This window comes from Manis javanica, chromosome 16 (assembly GCF_040802235.1).
Source record: "Manis javanica isolate MJ-LG chromosome 16, MJ_LKY, whole genome shotgun sequence".
In the NCBI taxonomy this organism is placed as follows: domain Eukaryota; kingdom Metazoa; phylum Chordata; class Mammalia; order Pholidota; family Manidae; genus Manis; species Manis javanica.
The window spans coordinates 22,907,688-22,930,833 of record NC_133171.1 but is presented as its reverse complement, the minus strand read 5'-3'; the positions used below and the strand labels follow the sequence as shown (position 1 = coordinate 22,930,833).

The window sequence follows — 23,146 nt, the reverse complement described above, 5'->3', positions numbered from 1 at the left end:
TGCCTGGGTCTTTGTGCTTCTAGAAAGAACAAACTCTTGCTAATTGGTGCTACTGCTCAGCCCAAGCAAAAGCTCATACGATTCCCTTTCTTTACATAGAAGCAAGTATGGTGGGCAAGAGTGGACTTGTATCGGGTCTAATTAATGGACCCAGGGATGCTGAGTCCATGGAGCCCAGGGTAGGGCTGTAGTACTGTGGGGGCTGTTACAAGGATGAAGAGGTCCCTGCACAGTCCCCAGAGGACCCTCAGAACCAGTGGGGCTGAAGTCCTCCCCCAGAGGCATCACCCCTGTGGTTTTCTTCCCATCCCTACATGGGGCTGTTTTCAGTGAAACCATGCCTTAAACTGTGTGGCTGTCTCAAATGCTGCTTATATCACATGTAGTTCTGACACTCAAAATCCGTTTGTATACCCGAGTAAAAAATATCTATGATTGGTGAAAACCAAATAATTGAATGCATTTCTGCATATACATGTAATCCATGATCATGGAAAAAAGTAAAAACACTGAAAAAAAGTGGCATGTGGACCACTTCCTGCATGCCGTCCTTCCCCACTGGGCAGCTAGCTGATCTTTCTTCCCTGGTGTATCACCCAGTGAGTAAAGGGATGGGCTCTAGAACCATCCACCCTGGATCGAGTCACACCTGGTAATGGTGGGCAAGACAAGCGACATAACAGCTGTATGTCTGCTCTCTCATCCGCAAGGGTGATCCTGATGGGTCTATCTGGGTCGTGAGCATCCAGGGTCATGACGCCTGGGGGACCAAGAACAGCGCCCCGCCCTCGCTGGGAGATGGGCAGCCGTCGGTCACCAGCAGGTCACCGCCATCTGAGATGGAGAGGGTTGGGGACGGCCGTGCTGTGCTTGGGGACCCAAGGGTCACGGGCAGTCACGCAGGCCCCCGGGACTGGCGCCTCCTTCGGTGTCATTGCCTCCAGGTGGGGCACAGGTGGCAGCGGGTCCGTGACCTTGCAGGACGTCTTCTCTGATCACGGCCGCCCGGGAGGCGGACTCTCTAAGTCTCCAGGGCCCAGGAAATACCTGCCCTCGGATCAGCAACAAAATCAGATCGTGTCGCCACCTCGGACCATCCCTCGAGAAATCACCCTTCGTTACCCACTCAAACTCTGCCCGGAGTCCTGGCTGGGCTCTGCCTGAGGAGGCGGGCTGTGCCCTGGGCCCCGAGCCCCCCGCCCGCGTGTGGCTCCCTGGCATGAGGGGGGCGCCGCCCCGGCCTTCCGGCCCCTGTGCGCGCTCAATCCCGTCAGTTTGCATGTGGAGTTCTCGCCCTACATCAGCTTGCGGTCCGACGCGCACAAAGCCGGACATTCTTTCCTTATCTGCTGTGTTTGCCTATAATTTCCTTATCGCTGAGCATTTGGGGTTTCCACTTTGAGCTGCTACACGTCCTGCTGACCCTCCGATCTCTCTAGACGTCTGTGTTTCCTTCCTCCACAGCAGACTCATGCCTTCACTGAACAGTGCAGCCGCTGGGTCCCCCAGGGGCTGGGAAGGCTGGGTTAGATGGTGGGGAGGGTTTGTGCTCAGCATGGCCACAGTGCTGGACGGAACACGCAGCCACAGGACGGGTGCCTTTCATGACGAGGAGCGCCGTAAGGAGCTGCCGTCCGGCAGGGGTAGCAACTGCGTGGTGTCCTCGAAAAGCATGTGACTTTGGGGAACAGAGGGACTTGAGGGAGGAGGAGGGCACAGCAGTTTGGACTTTTTATAAAGGGCTCTCAGCCCAGTTCCAAGCTGAGAGGCACAGGGAGAGAAGGAGCCATTCAGTTTCCACTTGACTGGGTTTCAAGGAGCAGTGACCTCAGGGGAGCCAGATTATCACCCCAGCAAAAGGGTGAAAGGAACGTCTAGAGAGGTGGTGAGAATCAGGGGCTTCCTGAGGATGGAGCCCAGACTCTGCAGCGATCTGTGCAAGTTTCAGGGCACTGGTCATAATGGGACAGACAGAGGTGCACCGGGATTGGAATCTGCTGTTGGGGCTGAAAATAACAAGAATGGAGGGTGTGGAGGTCCACCCTGAATTGGGAGGCCGAAGTGGGTGTCTGGGGGGAGCAGGCCTGTCTTGCTCAGAACACATAGGTTCCCTCTTAATTTCTGGCATGGAGACTTTGAGGATAGCAGAGGAAAAGTCTAAAATAAATGTGTGAATTGAAATATTTGTCACTCTGATGGGTAAAAATGTTTTTTCATCATATATATATATATATATATATATATATATATATTTACAAAATCAGGAAATCATGATCAAACTTATATATAGTTTTCTGTTTTGCTTTTATAAATTCCACTTTATATCATGCCACTAATTACAGGTCTCACCTATGATTTTTAAATGGCTGTATATGAATGTAGAGTAATTTATTTAGCCATCCCCTTATTGTTGAAGAGTTAAGTTGTTCCATAAATAGAGAATATATGAATTTTACCCAAGCAATATGTCACTGAAAATACATTTAGAAATGGAATTATGAACACTGGGGTAAGTGCCAGTATTTACTGTCAAATTTAAATAAGTATCTTAGATTTAAGACTCTTTAGGGGAAGAAATTGAAATGAGATCTGTAGACGTCAGACTCAGAACGGTCAGAGGTTAGTTCCCGGACTTATCTGGAGCCCAATTTACCTTCAGATCCAACGAAGGTCATTCCAGAGAAAATGCATTCCAAATTCTGCTAAGATAGGTCAGGGTTATGAGGTAGAGACCCTGTGAATCGGCAGCACTTAGAGGCCAGAGATTCTGGCTGTGCCACACAGAGATTTTACCTGCACGTCCACACTCCCTCTGGGCCGCAGGGTTCTGCTGTGGGCCGGGTCTCTGGGCCCAGTAAGGAAGACATCACTGATGGTTTTGGCAAGTGTTAACTCCTGAGCATACTGGGATGCAGTGTACTGCCTGGGAAAAAGTCTATGGAATGTGTGCCGTTAAGATTCCTACAGTTTGTTTTCAAGCGTCAGCTCCACGATCCTTAGGTTGTTTGCGGACAGGGTTCTTCATCCACGCACTGGTGTCAGTGGCTTGATAGAGTGACATCAGTTTCCTGAGTGGGATCTGCGTTGGCTTGGACACTTTGCAGGTGGGGTTCACTTACGGAGATTGCAGGAAGTGCCTCACCTTCACGTGCCTCCGAGAAGCCACTGGTTCTCAGCTAGGGAAGATTCTGTCCTTCTGTTCCCCAAGAAACATTTGTCCATGTCTGGAGACTCTCTTGTTACCACACCTGGGGGAGGGCGCTACTGGCATCGGGCAAGGAGAGGCCAGGGCTGCAGCAGAGCATCCTGCAGGGCACAGCACAGTCCCCGCAGCCAAGGACTCCCCAGCCCCAAACACCAATAGTGCTGAGGTTGGAAATGACGCAATAAGCCGTCCCGTGTAACAGCTGGTGTGTTAACAGTTTTATGTCATTTTAGCTCATGACCTATTTTAGGTGACTTAAGTATTCTCAATAGGTATTGTGTCTCCTCTAAGGTATTTTGCACATTATTCTATATATACCATGCTTTCCTATGTAAGAGATTCCTTACTCTGTCAATACTGATATGTGACTTTGACTTCCTAAACACCCCACTTATGCAACATAGTCTGCTGCTTACATAATGTCCTCCAGAGATTAAGAGAACAAAGGCGTTCTTCCCCCATAATTTCCAAAACATAGACTTTTATTTTCTTCCTTGAAGCAGCAGCCAGCAAAGGCTGCTGTGTGACTCAGAGAATGGCAGTCAGACCCACAGCTGGAGGCAAAGTGCTTTACTTGGAGAAGTCTTTCCTAACAGACTTTGCTAAGTTTCTGCCTGGGCAGAGAGCAGTTAACGCGGCAGACACAGCTCACTCCTGGGAGGGGCAGGAGAGCTTCTGACGTTAACACGGCCTCTCAGTCTGGACTCTTGTCTCCTCTTGTTTTCTTCTGGCCTCTGCATCCTGAGGTTGTGATGCTCAGCTTGGCTAGAAATTAATGACAAGTCTTGGTCTGAAACTAACGGGATAAAATTCATCCTCTTTATGAACATCCCACAAAGCTTTTAATTGTCCAGCCTGCTCTCGCCTCTCTCTTTCCTCAGCTGCCCTGGGCTCTGAGCACGGGCCCTACGGCAGGCATTTCCCAGCTTGAGTCAGCATTGAGTCAAATGGCCGAGGAGGATTCTGCCCCCAGTTTCAACACTGCAGGTGGGACGGGTTTTCCCTACACCACCATGCAGTTCTTGGACACCAGCTGGGGGCCCTACGACACAGCTCGGTTCTGATACCACCTGCCTGGGGACAGCATCGGATTCCACAGCTCACGGGCTCAGCCCCACAACACTGCCCTGTCCTGCACACGCCCCATCCCAAGTCCAGGCTGTCACCTGCGCCAGCTGCAAACCGGAGGTCCCTATGACCCCCTACTTGGTTTAGAGCAGGTCACAGAGCTCAAGAAGCCCATCTTTTCACTAGATTACCAATTTATTACAGAGGACTCAATCAACAGCCAGATGAAGAGATGAAGGGCAGGTCCTGAAGGAAAGAGCTTCTGTCCTGCTGAAATTTGGGGCCCAGTAAGGGGTTCATGGAAATGTCTGGTTCCCCAGCCTGGAGACTCCAAACCGGGTCCTTCTGGGATTTTATGGATGCGTCATTACAGAGGCGATTGTTGCTGGTGGAGTCAGCCTCCCTCTCTGCTCCTTGGGACTTGGGGGAGGGCGGAGGATGCGGGAAGGAGGCAGGGTTCCCTGGAAACCAGCCCTGGTCCTATTGTACTTTTCAAACGCACCTCATTCCCATGAGCGCAGCTGCGGTGGAGTGGGCCTTGTCACGGATAAGAGCACACCATTCACCTCTATGGCTCTGAAGCTATTTCAGGAACTGGGGGCTGGAGACCAAATACTGTAACAGGGGTTGTTCCTGTTGTTCTTAGAGCTCAGGAAACTCCCGGAGTTTTGGGGGCTGTGAGTCAGCTGTGGTGGAAGCCAAAATATGCATGAAATTTCGTTTTGGTCATCTTAATGACCAAATATGTATTTCTTGTAAATCACATGTCACAGATGTACATTAACATGAAGATTCCTGGATCACCTGGCAGGTGTTCTGCCTCTGGTACAGAATCTCGGGATCCATATTCTTAGCAAACTCCCTGAGTGATTCTGACACAACTCCACTGGAATTTGTAATCCCTTGCTCGAATATTCCAGAACTTTCCAGAAGTCCTCTCTTAGCTCCTGCTCCTGCCTCTGTGCTTTTATCCTCTCCTATGGAGTCTTTCCTGCACCTCCCAGGCCAGCGTAACCACTGCCACCGTGTCCCCATGGCACTTTGCTTGCATATCTGTTGTGAAAGCAATGCAACAATGCCCGGCCGTGGTGCTGTGTTCTTTTCCAGGGTAGCTTGTGAGCTGCTTGAGGGACAAATACTTCCTAAAAGAGGCAACATGAGCAGCACAGTCTTCCCCAGACCAGGTCACCAGCCAGCCCGCCCATCACACTGGAATCCTGGAGGTCGGGGCTCCAGGCTATGGAGAAATCTGAACAAATACCCTGAGTAAATGTAACCATTGTCATTCAGCTACTGTGTGCTAGGCACGGGCATGTTTCTAAGTACTTTATAATTCCGAACTCTTAATTCTCAGGCCTGCTTTTGAGGAAAGCATTGGTTTATTCTTATTTTACAGATGAAAAACCTGGGGTATAAAGATCAGCTAATCTACTCAAAGTTGTCAGAAGTGAGGACAGATCTGAAACAGGAAATTTTAGCATCTCTGTTCTTCATAGGGTGACAGGGACCTGATGATTATTCCACGCAAATTTCAAGAACTATTTCCCCTGTGGTAAAAATAAGGTAGCTGTGTCTGTTTATATTCTTCCTTCCTGTAGCAGCCAGAGGTATTATTAGAAACCATTCGAACACCCACACTGAATTAACTCCCCGTGGCCACTCTAACAGTCACTGCCATCCGGGTGCCCAGGGCACCAAGCACCCTTCTGGGGGCCAGCGTTCTGATGTGCAGGTGTTGGGCACGGTGCTCCCTCCAAGACTGGCAGGGGTCCCGTCTCTGCCCTCCCAGCTCCTCAGGGCTGCCAGCCTGACTCACGTGGGGCCACGCCACCCCAGCGCCCTCCTCTGCCACATGGGATCTGCTCTGCTCCCTTCTGCTTCTCTCCTGTGATTGATTCTGGACTCACTTAGATTATCCAGGATGAGTTCCTCTTCTTAAGATCTTTAATCACGTCTTTTTACAGTATAATGTACTGTTCCTTCTTTTTCCACACAAGGTAATAGTCCCAGGTGCTGGGGTTAGGCGTAGGGGCCAGGAGCAGGCTGCCTGAGATGTGGCACCCGACGCCCCAATTAATTCAGAGCTGAAACTATTAAGGACCAAGACTCAGGCAGAAGCGTTGACTTTCTCCCGCCCTCCTTACTTCAGTGAGAGACTTCAGATGGAGGCACCGCTCTGGGGGAAAGCTCCCCCACAGAGCTCCACGGCCCTGTAGACCAGGGGGAAAAGACTGGGAGGGCGTGGCAGTTATTTAAAATTCCTCTCTGTGCCCAGTGACTTCTGTGCAGCCCAGCAAATACTTGTTCACCAAACATTTGCTCTTTCATATTCCTGTGAGTTGCTTCCCTTTTTTCTTTGAAGTCTCAAACCCCTGCTGGGGTTCAGGATACACCACATACCTAAGTCTTGCTGACTGTGTTTAGAATCTGCATTGATGGATTCCCCATATATAGGCAATTAAAGTTTGTTTTCTTCTCCTGTTACTCTGTCTCATGTCAGTTTGATTCTTAAACCCTCTAGAACTTCAAGGTTAGAGGAAACTTCTTCCTCCCTAGTGAGGACATGTATGCATCTTTGGGGGACCCCCTTCCGGCCACTGAACACATTTCCCATTCACCAGAAACACCCCGAACCTCTTCCTTCCCCCCTTCATCCGTTCATTCGCTTGAACATGCTCACAGGAGGCCTGCTGTGTGACCTCGTTCTCCGTGTGGGAGGACGGCCAGCGACGAGCAGAGTGACTCTGTCTCCCAGATGGGCCCTTGGTCTCGAGAAAGGGTGCGGGAGTGGGTGCAGAAAAGCCACTGAGCAGTGAGAGTTTATCTGGGCGTTCAGAGTTGAAAGGAAGTTGGACATCAGTGCCCAGGGAGCGGGGCACAGGCAAACCCGCAGCGAGTCATGCTGGGGGAATAGAGGGGGCTTTCCTATGTAAAGGGGGAGGGATGTTCACGCAGGAGGTCAGGGTCAAAGGGAACAGGTGCAGTTCCTCCGAAGTTCGGGCTTGCTCCGCCCTCCGTGGGGACGGGGTTTGGCTGTGTTTGGTTCTCCTCGGAGCTGTCCTGGGGCAGGGAGGTAGGATTTTCACTATGCTAATGATGCAGCGGTGTGATCTGACTCTGTTAGAGGACTTAGGGGTGCAGTTTGGGTCAGCGTCCCCCATGTAGGAACCAGCCAGTGTGGGCTGGCCTGCTGTCCACACCCCCTAGTCCAGGTCCCACGAGACCTGCTGGCGTGGAATGGGTAGGACGTGGGCACCCAGCCATGTGAACGCCGCCCACGTCCCCTCCCGCAAATGCCTGGCTGTCCACCTGCTCTAACGCGGGCGCTTTCATTTTAGCTGAAGGAGCCAAAGAATGTAAGAAATAAGTGAGTAAATACATAGAGTGCCATCAGATGATAAATGCCAAGGGGAACATAAAGAGAAGGAAGGGGACAGGGAGAGCAGGGGGAAGGGTGGTGGGTGTGAAGCGGGCGTGTGAGGACGCCGCCCTGAGGAGGTGACTGTGGTCGGCTGACAAACGGCTTCCCTGAAAGAGGTCAGGCTTGAATCACGGCACGTGTGAAGGTCACCCTGGATGGCAAAGGCCTCCCTGATGTGATTGAATTAAGGATCCAGAGATGGGGACATGAGCCTGGATTACTCGAGGGGCCCTGAATTTTACAACTTTTATTGTGTCAGAGGGAGGAGATTTCATATGGTCAGAAGAGGGGCCCTGTGCCCAGGGACGCAGGGACCGGGAGATGCGGCCACAAGCCCGTCCCCCCCAGGTGCTGGAAGATCCCAGGAAAGGATCCTCCTCTCCCCGGGCCTCTAGAGGGAGCCTGGCCCTGGCGGGTCCTTCATTTTGGACTTTCACTCCCCAGAACAGTGGGAGAACGAATGCCATTGCTTCAGTCCACGAAGTGCGTGGCGACTGTTACAGTAACCAGAGGAAACGGATGCAGTGACGTCAGCGCAGATTCCCAGGCAGGTGGAGGGGCGAGCCGCAGGCCGGGACGCACCTCCTTGCGGAGAGCGGCCTCATGTCCCACACCTCGAGGTGGGAGCCTGCCCGACGCGACCCAGGAAGCCAGGGCGGCAGCTGAGGCTGGGGCTGGGGCAGGGGCGGGGGCGGCAGGGGGAGAAGGGGCTGGAGGACGTCGGGTTTGGGGCCGATCTTCATTCACCCTCCCGGTAAGATGGGAAATCGCTGGAGGGTTTTCAGCACAGGGCTGAGAAGGCTCCACCCCCGCCCCGAGCAGCCCCCGATTCTAGGGCAAGGAGGCAGGGCGCTCACCGGCCTGTGGTGATGCTTGGACACTGCAGGGGGCAAGGGCCATCGTAGGAACCGACTGGGAGGCTAACGATCACTTTTTGTGGGCCGCTGAGCTGGGAGTCTAGATTTCACAGGAGAGATCTGGGTTCGAGATAAATGCTACAAGGTGTTGTGACACTGGAAATGTGCTTTGAGACATTTCAGCCTAGGAGACAAGGTGTTAACTTCACTCCAGGGGCTGTTAGTTTTACCCCTAGAGACCACTTTATCCACGCGAGGAATATATATACACATTTCATCAGAAGGCAACTACAGGTGTGTCAGCTACCGTATATCTGATAAACACCAGAGGCTTTACAAATGGATATTAGGAAAGGATGTTCCCTGGTGAATGTAGTGGTTTTCTAATGAAAGCAATGTATGTACCTAAAAGTTATGTGTGAATTCAGTTGTATTCCGCATATACAGACTGGTAAATCCATTTAGACGGCCCACCACTGCTCCTACAGGACAGAGTCAAGGAAAGTTTCCACCCTCACCTTTCGGGGTGCCTGAGGCTAATGCAGGCATGAGCTAGAATATCTTGGTCAGCTGTGTCAAATACCAGATTGATTGAAGCCGGCCTCTAAAATATTGCTGGGCATGAAAACCCTTTATGCAAAAAATGGTAAATTAATCACAAAAAAGCATGGAATTGGGGCTTCATCAAGCTGACAGGAAAAGGTTGTATAAGTGCTTTTGCACGTGTTTGTTAGTGAGGATTTGACGTGCCCATGGCAGTCATTCTGGCAGGCTTTAGTTTGAGATTTGCTGTCACGGAAAAGTGGGTAGTGTGATCGCAAAGGAGCAGGTATCCTCCAGCTTCCCGGGAGCAACTTAGGCTCAGGAAAAGATTTTCATAAGTTTAATGCAAAAGTTTCTATGCTGAATATATGCAGACATATATATACACATATGTAGATTCAGACTTTCTCCCCCCTTGATACCTGGATTTTAACATGTTATCCATTGTCTGTCATAGGATCACTCTTATTGCCATGTAAATGATTCTTCTAAAGCATATTTTGTGCATAATTTGAGTACAAGATGGACTTCTTAATGAAAAAGCATTCTTTATACTTTATAGCATACAGAATGTTGAAGCATAGATAAACCTTCTTTATCTTATACACGAGGTAATAATGGTCTAGAAAAAAATGTCACAAAACTTAAAAAAAAACATCTATTGGGTGAAAAGGGTTCCCAAGCATTTATTCCTTATACTGTATAGTGAGATCAATGCAGTATATTGACTATAATATTCGGAAACAATGATGTGACCAAATAATAATTCCAAAACCCCATGTATTTAGAATCACTTTAAATATTCTCAGACCACAGAGCAGGTTCTAACCATTCCCCAGTCTTCCTTCTTCATCATTTGGATCTAAAATAAAGAACTGAGGTTGGTGGGAAATGCAGTGAAAGCATGCCTTCTCTGCCCTGTATTCTTACACATGCAGAATAAATTCCACCCGTCCTCCTTTGCTGTAGTTGGGGAATCTTTCTAGGTCTATGTCATTAATAGTTGCAACTTATATTTTAATGATATTTTAAGTTAATAACTCCAACAATAGGCACCATTTACAAATTATATATTTTGTTTGTGTAAGTTGTTTAGTCCTTAAAATAATCCTGAGACTAGGTGTTATTTTCCATTGAAAGGAATTCAGATTAAGAATAGATAAATAACCTGTCCAAGTCCACATCAGAACTATAACAAACTTCTCTCTGAAGTTTATCTCCGTGCTGTTTCCATTTATTGGTTAATTATAAAGCCCTGAGAAGTGGACAGAGACATTAGTATTATTCATAATGCATATGTGAAGAAAGTGAGATCTTGTCTTAAATTACAGAACTAGTTAAAATAGAAATGGCCTTTAACCAGGGCTTCAGACTTGCTGATGGGGGTCCTCGCTGTGGACCCCACAATAGCCCGGTTTATGATGCACACTTTTGTTGTTCTTACCATCTGCACCTGCAACATCTTCCCTTTAATTCCCACTCCTGAATACTTATGAGTAAAATGAGTTTCAAATCTCTGATTATATAGGACAATCTCTAAAATACACTTTCTTACTCATTTTATCTTCTTAAGCTTTGCAAATTTGAGATAATCCATTAGACAAATACATTGAGCAAAGTCAATTTAATCCATTTTCTTGAAACAGGGATTTTTATTGAACAAAGTAGAGAATTGGCTCTATCAAACTTTTATTTCACTTCATTGTGAATCCTCTAAAAATGTCCTTAATTTCCCTAAGGAAATTGGTTTACAGATGGTGTGTTTTTCTTTATACAAGCATGCATGTTTAAGAGGGTACTTCAGTTTCTTTTCTAGCGAGCTCTCCAGTGTAAACAGTAAACTCCATCTCATTTATACATGCGGACATGTGGTCCACCATTGTGTCCCATTAAATGCTCTCTTATGAATGACAGTGAAAATCTCAGCCTGGTTTCTCATTATCATGATAAAGTCTCTTTCTTTTGGGAAGTTATATAAATAAACTGCACTTGGTATTTAATTGGTGAAAAATAGAGAAAAAACAAGAGGAGAAGGAGAGAAGAATAAAAGGAAAGACAATTAGAGGAGAAAGAGAAATGGAAAGAAAAATAAACACACACATGTATACATATATATGCATGTATGTAATAGCCACACATGTAGATCTACATACATATTTATGTATACATGTATGCATATATATCCAGACATATATACCTAGCCATATACATGCATGTAACATTTTAAATGAAACAATATAATATATATTACATATTTTATTATGAAATAAATATGCATGCATACACATCGATGTTAACACACTTTTGCGTCCTGGGAAACAAGCTTTCTCTGAAGGATATCTACCACTGTGGCCGGCAGAAGTCTAAGATGGTCTCCAAGACTTCTGGCTTTTGTATGACCCCTTTACCTTGAACATAGGTGGAACCTCTGAATGTGATGGGGTGTCATAGCTGTATTTAGGGTATGTTATATGACAAAGGTGGAGGGATTCTGCAGTTTAATTAAAGTTCCAAATCAGTTGACTTGGAGCTGATCAAAAGGAAGATTATACTGGGTGGGCTAGACTTCATCATGGAAAATCCTCAAAAAGGGGACTGGACTCTTCCTAAAGTCAGAGGTTCTCTTGCTGGTCTTGAGGAAGCTAAGCACTGTGAGAGGGTCACATGGCAAGGGACGATGTGGTCTCTAAAGGGCTGACAGCCGGCCAGAAGGTGGACCTCAGTCCTACAGCTGCGCTGAGCTGAATTGACACCAGTCACGTGAACCCAAGCCTGAAAGGCACAAAGCCCAGCTGACATCTAGACTGCAGCCTTATGAGACTGTTGGCAGAGGGCCCAGGGAGGCTGTGCCTGGACTCCTAACCACCAAAACGTACAAGATATGTATCGTTTTATTTACACAGCAATTAAGAAAAAAATAAATGCAGTGATGTAGTCTAGAACCACACAGACACTATCTAGAATCTTGGCTGAGGTAGATAAATTATGGTGGCCTTTCAGTTCTAAAATTTTGGACCACAGGAGGTAAGGTTTATAAGCTCAAATGCATGTACGATTTATGCTGGGGCAAAGGGTGTGAAATGGTCCTGGAATAAGACAGCGGGGGCCACACATCCCCTACTGGCCTCACTGTAGGCACACTGCCTGCCTAGTTACTCGATTTTAAAACACTCCTCAGGCCAAACAAAATGAACAGAAGCATCCAGTGACCATATACATCTTGTGGACCAGAGATTGAAGCCCTTTGCAAGGAGTACCCACTGAAGAGAATGATTAATGGACAGATGGCTCTTTATAGTCCATATCTGTAACATAAAATGTATAACAGTATAGGCTTTCTGTGCCAAGCAACTAAGAAACCTGATACATAAACATTTATCAAATGTCTCCTCTGTGTCTCTGAGCTAGTTAGTGGGGATAAAGATTTGAACAGGCTTTGTCCTCAAGAAACTCATAATATACCAGCAATACAGATACTTAGACAAATAAATAACAAGTGAGAACAAATAAATGAATGTGTCCAAGATATATTACCTGTTGTAGGATCCTTTTTATTAGGTATTAAGGTATTTTGTATTAGACATTAAAGGAACTTTACATGGTTAAAGTAGGGTAATGAGTTAACTCATTTAAGGCTTCAACTCAAATGGATCCAGAATCTTTGCGTTTTTGTGCGGGGAGACTCAAGTTTGAAAAGTCCACTTACTATTGAAATAGTGACCAGTTATTATAAATGGAAAATAATGGACTAACACTTTGCAAATAACAGTTGATTAGCTATGTTTCAGTTTCATAATTTCAGTTTAACTTCCAAATAGTGCTGGCAAAAGATGAAATCATTACCTCAGTTGAAACCATGAAAGCAATTTATTTTGTGAAACTCAATTAGCTATTTTTTTTCTATCTCCTAGAATCATTTTATTTTGTTTGGATTCATCCTAAATCACCTAGTGTCTGTGATTCCTGGTATGTGATCAGCATGTTTAACAAAGTTATTTTAATGATTAAATGATACTGGAGATTTCTAGCATTTTTTGACCAAAGTCTCACTGGTTTTAAAAAAAGTCTGATTTATCAGAAAGATGTGATAATGTTAAGAGTGAAAAAGAAATTTAATGTTTTTTATCTGAATTCTTTAAGAATTATTATAGAAGTTTGTTAATTTGCCTATATTTTTTACTTATTTTGCTTCTCAAAATTGAAGTTTAATTGACATACCAGTTTCAGGTGTACAACACAATGATTCAACAGTATATACATTATGAAGTGCTCGTCATAATAAATGTAGTTGCCACCTGTCACCACAGAAAGTCATTGCAGTATTATTGACTATATTCCCTGTGCTGTACTTTTTATCTCCATGACTTATTTATTTTATAATTGGGAGTTTGTACCTATCTGCTCTCATTTATCAATATTTAGTAAGTGCTAAATTAATATGTGCACAGGACTGAGAGCTAAGTGCTGTACATGGTGATACGCGATTTCTTCTCTTTAGTCCCAAATTATTTCTTCTAAAGAACCTCGTTCATACATGCACTGGATCTGAAAGCCCACTTACGTTGATTATACTGAAAATGCATTGTAAGCCTCTCTGCCAAGGGTGTGCTGGAGCTTTAAAATGCAGCAGGACCACCATTTCAAACTGTTTCCAGTAGGGTAAGGCTTAATATTCTCTATTGAACAGGTAGATTGTGTATTTAAAATGGATGTGAATATATGGTGTATGTTATTTTCCATTTCCGAGTTTCTTCCTTTTGAGTAAATGAACACCGGCATGGGAACTCATTTTCTGGATTTATTCCTCTGATGGGCCATCGTAGCACCTCCCTTCTTTGTGAGGTGCTTTCTAAGTGAGTATAAGGGCCTCCCAAGATGTCACGCTCCCAAAGGTGACCCTCTGTTCCGCCCTCTGCTCTGCCGCTACCCACAAGGAGAGAGTTAGGAGAGAAAGGCAGAGAAGGACAAAAATAAATACAGGAAAGAACCCTGAGAGAGTTCAGAGGGTAGAAACCAGTACGCTCAAGGAGGCAAAGAGCCAATCAGAGTAACAAGAAAATGAAGCGCCCGCTTGTACACAGGGTCACAGCACCCCAGGGGGCCCGCCCTCTGTTCTGCCTTCTGCCCAACCAGGCGGCATAAGCAAAGACTGCTTCTGTCAGCAGTGTGGAGAGAGGTTCTGAGATGTTCTAGGCCCACGATTCAGTTAGGGTTTTGGAAAACTGGGGGAGGGGGACGAGCAGACTCATTCAGAGCAGCGTGCATCTTCGTAAGCTTGTTCGAGGTGGGTCCGAAGCTTTTACTAAGATGAATGTCATCTTTGAGCCAGAGGCCCTGTCACACCTCGTTTCTTGCTGAGCAGACTAGAAGGTCACCTCGCTGGTCCTTGATTACCTGCCACGAAACCCTCAGAATGTGGAAGTGGCTATAAAAATATGTACCAAGAATAGTGGTTCTTAAATACTGTTCATTGGAATCCTCTGGAGAGCGCTTGAAAATGCAGATACCCGGGTCCCATCCAAGACCAAGTGAACCCCAGAATTTCTGAGGCTGAATCCAGGTGTCATTTTTTGAAAACTTCCCAAGTGAGTCTACTGTTTACCCAGGATTGATTCTCAAGCACCCAGGGGGGCCGAGCCCCTATATTCCTGCACTTCCTCCGTGGCATGTAGCTCCCAGCGGCCTCTGCTCCTTTTCCCAGACACGGATCTTGGAGGACGTTCCCAATCCGAACGCCTATGATACGGATCTTTACGAATATGTCCAATATTGAGGAAGTGCTCATCAGGCAAGTTGTTCATGGTGATTATTGAAATTGTGGGAAATTTTTTGGCCAAAATGCTGGTCAACAATGAAGAATATTTGTTAAACATACTGAGAGATGAAAAGCATAGAAATAGGCCACTTATGTTCTCAATTTAGTATGTGAAAAGTGTGTTAAAGGTTTTTCTTTTTCATTAGCTGTTGATAGTTTAGTGGCCCAGAGGCTGCTGCTAGAAACGAAGGCTACTGTCTGTGAGAACAGATCAGACGCTTGTCACTAGCTGACTTGATAAGCTTTCAGTGGGGTCATTCCTATCAGCAGACACACTTGCTGTTACTTCTCCATCTTAAAAAAAATGCAACTTCTTCTTGATCCTGCATCGCCTTCTTGTGGTGACCCTCTGGTGGCTGTAATCCCTTCTGTAGCGACATTTACCAAAAGGTCAGGTGTGTCTACTGCTCTTGTTTCTTTTTGCCTATTGTCTCAGAACCTGACTCGCTCTCATACAGCTCCTGAAAGTGTCCCTTTGCAGGACACCGATGGCTTCTATGGCATAATACTTAGAGTTTATAGAAGGTTGAATCCAGGATCCGCTTGCTGACCTGTCCGCATGTTTGGCCAGGGTTGACTGATCTCCGTCTCCTCCTTGAGATATTCTCTTCGCCTGGCTTCAAAGACTCAGTCCGAACCTCTTCCTCGTGCTTCGCTGATCACCCCGCCCAGTCTTTTTCTAACTTGTCCTTCCCTTTTCTCCAGCCTCTGAATTCTGATCTGCTCCAGGGCTGAGTCCCAAGTCCCCTTCTCTTTGCCCTCCTCTTTCACACCTTGGTGGTCTCGCCATTTCCTGGCTTTAAAAATCAGCTTCATTTTGTGAGGACCAAATCTATGTTCTCACCTGGACGGCTCCTCATTCAGCAGCGTCGTGCAACGCATCCTGATGCAGATTCCTGTCCCTCCGCCCCTGGGCTGGCTCTCCGGTGGGGCCCTCCCTCTCCTAAATGGCGACTTTACTCCCCCAGTTATTCGGGCCAAACACTTCAGAGTCCTTGACTCCTGTCTTTCTCTCAGCCCATATCCAATCTGACAGCAAAACATTTGTGTCTCTTTATTCAAAATATGTCCAGAATATGACTACTTTTTAATCACGGCCATTGCTGCAATCCTGGCTCAAGCTGCCATCTTCTCCTGCCTCAGGAGCCTTCTAACGTTCAGTATTTCTACCCTTGTTTCCTGTCTGTTCATAGCCCAGCTATGAAGTCATCCGTCAAACCACATCTCTCCTTACCATCTCACTCAGAGTAAGAGCGAACATCCACTAAGTGGCCTATAACACCCTCGTCTCTCACTCCCCTCATCCCTTACTCATTCTCGTGAACTCCCACTGGCTCTTGGATCTCAGCTCATGCAGCCACGGCCCCAGCTCGGGCTTTGCACCTGCTCTTCCCTGGAATGATCTTTCCCAGACATCCATCTGCACGGCTTCAGTTCCTTGTTCAGCTAACTTCCCAACGAGCTCTTCCCTGGAAGCCTTATCTAGGGCAGCCGCCTCCCTTCTCTCCTTAGCATTCCTCTTCCGTGTTTTATTTTTCTGCACAGTATTTACTGCCATCTGACATATGAACTCTTATGTAAATTGCTCTCTATTTTTCTCAGAGTGTAAACTTCTTAAGGGAATGCATTCTTTTTTGTTTTATGTGCTATATTCCTAGAATCTTGGTTGCTGCCTGGCACTTGTAATGTGATAACTAGATCTTGGTCAGTGTAATACATTGCTTATTACATGGCACCTTCACTACGTGTCTAGCCTTCAAAGACTTCACAGTGGTTTTCATATTAGAATTCTTAGTGAAATGAAGCAAGAGGAGATTCCAGGGGCATCCAGATTTTTTTTTTAAACGTTCGGTTTGCCTGCTGGAATTCCCTAGTTTCCAAATCACCTTCATGCTGTGTTTGCAGTTATACAAGTGTTGGAGGTCACACAGAAATATGCCAACTGAAGCTTCAACAAGAGTGTGCGATCTCTTTTGAAATCCACGACACGTGTTTCCTGCGGTGCTTAATTTCAGAGCCCAGAGCTACTACTAAACTTTAAAAGATGTTTGTTCTTGTATCTGAGGATGGCATTGTAATACATTAATCAATTAATTTATTTAGTGTGTGTAAAAAAAACCTCTCTAGAACCTTTTCATCGGCTCATACTCTGGGGATCCCATTCCCAAGAATTTTCTACATTGGTCCCTGCTGTCAGGAGAGCCCGGCTGAACTTACCATCCATGTAAGAACTGCTTGAAAATATTTTTGAGATGGTAATTTCATCAGCTCCTGCAGGCAATCAGAAGTTCGGTGCTGTATGTAGGGTTTCTGGGGTTCAGACATGGGTGATCTGTTATAGAGTGGCTTCTGGGGGCAGCAGGGATCCCGAGGAGCAAGCTGCTCAATGTTGATTCACTACATGTATGAAAAACCATGTTGTTGCTGTTTTCAGCATGTTCCTGACTGCATAATGCAGGTGAGGCTGTAATTAGGTCGTAGGGATGGTTTCATCTTGCCTGGATCACAGAGACATTTATACCCGACTATGTAAACTGATACCACTTAGTACTGCGTTCATGGGAGTAAGAAAGAGGCGGCCAGGTTGAAAGATGACTTTCATTACAACATCTCTTTCAGCTGCTCAAACCATACTGAGAAACTGTGACTTCAGGAACTTTTATCCAAGTCTATAAACAGTGTCTGAGTGATGGATCTGAAGGAAATAAATTTGGTAATATTTGTGATCACATTTTTGCTCATGAGTCACCAAAAATGCTCTGTGAAGAGTTGAAAACTTCCCAAATTTACCTACCAAGGGGCTCGCCCACCGGCTGCACCAGAGCCCCCACCGGTTCCTTACAGCCATTCCTCTCGGCTTAGACACGATGATTATAGGGGTTCTTTTAATGCTCCTATTTCATTCCTTTTCCATCCCAGGGCAGTGGACTCAAGCCCAGAAATCACATTACGCCTTACAGTGGACATAAGCTGCTGTTTATTACTGCCAATGTCCCACTTCCCAGGGAGGTGCCCCGCCATGAAACCCCAGACGGCAGCGCCATGCCTGTTATAATTCAGGAATCAGTGCGTCTGTGGAACGGACCTAGATGTAAACTCATGGAGAGGCCCTTGCTGTTATCACTGTGATTTTATCTAACAAATGTATGATGCGCACAAGCTTCTCGTGGGGTTCGATGGAAGTGAGGTGTCACCGTGCCCTCAGGCCGTTTACTGTGTAGACGAGGGCTGTGCAGAATGTGCAGGGCAGACCGCGCTTTCCCTGCGTTTACCTGCTGGTACGGATTCTGCCTGTAGCCGTCGGGGCCCTGTCGGTGCTCAGGAAAAAGAAGGTGGCGGGGGTGGGAAGGCGGGCACAGATACAGGCTCAGACCCAGACTCTGGGGCGCTGCTAGCAGCTGGTGGCACAGATGCCCCAGAGCCAAGTGCCACCTGCCGTCCTGGCGTCTCTGCGCCACCTCTTACCCACCGCTGCTCCCTGCGGCACCGCGGTGGCACCTTCCCGTCACTGAGCCACGTGCAGCAGGCAGACCTCTTCCCCCAGCGAGCACCGCCCTGGTCACCCTCCGATTACCAGCCAGGTGTCCCCCTTCATGGGTCAGTGCAGTCACCAGGAAACACGCAACTCCCCGAGTGACAGGGCCCAGCGCACCCACTGCTCCCCCTGCTCTCTCCCAGGTGTGGGCTCCCGGGGACCCACCCCTAGGGGTGCGTCCTGCTGTCCCCACAAGCTGCGGTGCAGCAGGACCAGCGGCAGTCCCGGGCCGGCTCTCCTCTGCCTGTCCCGCGGTGGTTCTGCTCCCTGGCAGTGGGTAGTCCCGAGGCCCCGGGACGCTTCCTCGGGCCATGGCCCGGCCTTGCGCACCGCCAGGGAGGACCAGGTGGGGGACCTTACAGCTGCGCCTGCCGGGGGGCTGCCTTCCTGCCCGAGGCCCCACACTCAGGACGCGAGGACCGGAGCCCCGCTCGCCCTTCCCTGGCGCAGGACAAGGGCAGGTGTGGGCACTGGGGAGGAGGGTGAGATCTGGGGCCCATGGGCGTCTGCGGAGACTGGCCCTCGGCTTTGCCCCCAAGTGGGAGTCCTCATTCCGGATGTGCCGCAGCACCTGAACTTTTACTCTTTGCTGCACAGGCACCTCCGGGATGAGGCACCTGTTCCCCTTCCCCTGGCTCACCGCCTGCTGGTTCCCTTCAGCAAAGTGAGGGAACAGGGAGGACAGCCATCTCTTACGCTAGTTTACCTAATTACACACAATTTTAATTGGATATAAATATAATAGCAGTAGACATAATCTAATTCTAACATCTAATTGCTTGTATCTGTGCTGTGAAGTTACCATCCCGTCCCAGCGCGCGCGCGGTTTCGGCAGGTCTCCATGCGCAGGTGCCCCCGCCCTGCAGCTGGCCTGGGCCCCGTGGGCCGCCTCCCACGCCCGCTGCGCCTGTCCCTGCGCTCCGAGACCCTGCAGCCTGCGGAGCTCAGTGTCCTGGTTCCCACGTCCTCTCCCCTTTCTCACAAGTGCTCGGCTCCCCACAATTTCTCCTCATTAGATTTTTTACTGAACTCTGATGATTCTGTAGAGGAAGCCCTGTCTTCTCTTCTCTTTGTTGTCACTGACATTTCCCCAGGGTCTTATGTTCGAGGACAAGGCGCATGACATCCTGCTACTTCAGGCCCTTAAAGAGCGTCCAGCGCAGCATGTAAAGGACCTGGAGGCACAGCCGGACGGCGCTGGTTTTCCTCACCTCATTTGACCGCTGGTGTGGACACCGTGGCCCAGGCTGCGGGCCGCAGGCTCCGGCGTTACGGTCTCTCTGCAGTGAACCGGTCTCTGCTGTGCAGCGTACTCCTCATTAGCTCACCTCTGCTTCCAGGGTCTGGGCGCTTGTCCATCTCCCGTTAAAAACTCAAGCTTCCGAAGCTTTGTTCTACAGGACACAACTTCAGCAAGACTGCAGTGGGGTCCCATGAAAAAGAAAAAGACTCTGTGGGTGTGGCTGAGTAGATAGTGGCCTTCCAAAGATGACCACTTCCTAATCCCCAGAATCTAGGAATATGTCACCTCACATGACTAAAGGGATTTTGCAAGAGGCGGGGAGATTATTCCGGGTCATTTGAGTGGGCCCAGTGGGACCTTAAGGATTTTGTAGAGGGGGCAGGGGGGTCAGACTCAGAGATGTGACAGTGGATGCGCAGGGACAGAGGGAAAGGTTGGGAGCTGCTGCTCCACTGGCTTTGAAGATGGTGCCTCGGCCTAGCCCAAGGGAGGCAGGTGGCCTCTAGAAGCTAGAAAGGCAACGAAGTAGATTTTCCCTTAGCCTCCTGACGTATTTTGGACTCTGGACTGGTAAGAGAATCAATCTGTGTGGTCGTCAGCCACTGAGTTTGCATTAATTTCTCACAGCCACAATAAAAAATCAGTAAGATGGCCAGGATAAGTTGGGGAAGTGTGATGCGCTCTATTCTCTTCAAGGAAATCCGCAGTGTATGTCAACTCAGTATGTCAATGATAGCATGTTGTAGAATTGCAATAATTTTCCCTTAGAAAACTAATTTCATGGTTACTTCGTTTATGAATGGCCTTAATTACTTGGCTAATTTTTTTCATTGGTCACCTGCTCCCCACCCAGTGAATCCGAGGTGGTGTTGGCGCGTTCTCCCAGCAGGGGGAGCTGTGGTCGGTGCCCTGACCTTGGACGGCCGGATGCAGAGTCCTGACTCGACCCTTCCCCTCATTTCATGCATTCCAGTCACTGTATCTTCTGTGTGTTTTCTGCTTATATAAAATGGTATCCCTTGGATAACAGCCTCATTGTTGCACTCTTACTCATTTTAGGTGGCTGATGCTTTATGGATTAATGTTTTCTGCTCGGGCTTGAGCATTTTTTTCATCTTTTAACAGCAGTTTGAAGTACAAACGTATTTAAATTTTTTTTTTAATATAAATTAGGCTCTAGAAATATTTTAAAATAAACTCTCCAATTTACATTTTAGGAATAAACATGTTCTGATAAATTATTAGAAAGTTTGAGTTTTCTTAATCTCTTTTAGAACATCACCAATGTAGGTCAAGTGAAAAGTTATTCTCTGCTTTGGTTTGATGCATGTAATCGGAGAGGAAACCACTGCGGATCTCAGGTGGCTTTTTAAAAGACTTGTTCTTGGAATCAGTTTCTGGCTAGATTTATAGTTTTGTTTTTGTGGGGGTTTTTGTGTGTGTGTTTTTTTAGAAAAATGACCTTTCTTGAGTTATTAAAATCTATTTTTCCTAGTTTATTATAGGTTTCCCTCAGCTGACATGCCTGAATCAAGCATGTTTTTCTGGCATTCCAAATCGGCCCCACTCTGGGGTGTCTCATTATGGAATTGGACACACCACCAAAAGAAAGGGAGCATTAGTACTCTAAAACAATACAGACTTATCCTACTTATTAAAAAAAAGATTGAATTTCTATTTTAAGCATGGCATGCAGCTAGGTGTTGGGGATTCAGACACATTGTCCCTGATTTCAAGAGACTTAGAATACCGTTTTTTAAAACCCCCAGTTTTCTGTCTTGCTTGACTTCCATGAATGCTGCAGGGATCTGTGCTAACTGAAAGGATGCCCTCTCTAAACAGAGGGGCTTCACCTGAAGTGCAAACAGGGCAGTTAGTCTTCAAGGGCTTCAGATGCCTGAGGGATTCTCATCAGAGGCCAAGGTGCTAATGTTTTCATAGGGATACTTGCAGTGATTTTGGGGACGAATCACAGGGCTGTTTCTAAATGTGAAAAATAGAGACTCTAGTATCTGTCTGAGCACCTTAATGGAATTGGGCTTACCAGAAGAGATGAGGTTTGTGGTAAGCCCCGAGCAGCGTGCACGTTTGGTCTCGGGAGGGCTTCACTGACAGAAAGACCAACTTCTCTGTGGCCGCAATTCTGCACGTATGGTCCCAGACCTGCAGCATCCACGTTGCCAGGGAACCTGGGACGAATGCAGATTATCCGGCCCCACCTAGGACTTGCTGAGTCAGAGCCTCTGTGCCCTCAGGAGCCCTTTCGGGGACTCTGTTGCAGATGAAGCCAGAGGAGCAGAGCTCTGAAAGATGCTCATATTGTCCGGCTCTGCTCTGAGCCTGAGTCAGCGCTGGCAGCGGACCTCAGCCCAGAAACCTCCACCAAGGGTCTTGGTCTTCAAATGTATCTGCTGAAACATTTTACCTGAAAAGAAGTTCACAGTTGCGTATCTGATGATCAAGATGGTGACTAGCTGTCTTTAGCATTTAAAATGAGAAGAACACCCACATTTGATTCTTTGTGGATTTTATGGTATAATAAGTTTTTTTTTTGCCACAGTTTGATGTTCTCTTGTTTTGTTAAAATATAGCATTATTTTAGAAGGGGATATTTTTGTGGATTTTATTGCATATATAATTAAAGATGCTATTTATTATATTATCCTGCCATTATTTCACTCACAGCATCTTACTCTTACTCCATTTGCATGTGGCCCAGAGAAATTATCTAGTCAGCAAGCGGGATGGGCAGATCTTGGAGGGGGGTGTTCAGCTCCAGTCCTGACAGATTTCCTTCTGCGGTGCTGCCTCCCGACCAGAACCACCCAAGGAGTCTCTCTTATTATCCCCAAAAGGTCTTACATTTTTATCTTATGTTTTGAACTCAGGTCTTAAAGATTTTATTTTCTACATAAAAGTTCAAGACGGCTGTTCTGCTCAAGGATTTTATGGGTGAATTCAGAGTTGGCTAAGAAAACTTATGAATCCTTTTCCTCTGCAAACATAACTTATACTAAATCTTGAAAAGAGAGTAAAAAATAAATAGCTTCTGACTAAACATATTTCCAAATAAATATGCAAAAGTCCAAACTTAAAGATAGCAACTAGGAATCAAATTTTTTAAATGAATAAGGTACCATAATCAAGTAGGATTTTCTCTGGGAATTGAAAGACAATAAGTACATCACTAAGTCTCAATCACTGTTCATAGTTATAGTTCACAGAAACTATACACTCTCAGTGTAAAGTGGGCTGGGGAGTGGGCCGCTGAGAATGCCCCCCAGGAAGGCAGGGAATGGCAGCAGATGCAACCATGCTTGAGCACCAACACCCGTTCCACTGTCCCACAAGACGTCAGTCAGAAAACACAGCTCAGAGACGTGGAGCCAGGGATGAGCCCTTTCAAGCATGGGGGCCATGTGACAGTTACCTGCCCAGTGGCCAGCCCCGCCTGGGGCT

At 47.1% G+C, this 23,146-nt stretch overlaps 1 long non-coding RNA gene across 1 annotated transcript in view; it reads left to right on the top strand.

The window, feature by feature from the left end:
• Positions 1-23,146, top strand: part of LOC108403567 (uncharacterized) — a 51,422-nt gene that overhangs the window by 3,354 nt on the left and 24,922 nt on the right. The gene's annotated exons all lie outside the window — the stretch shown is intronic.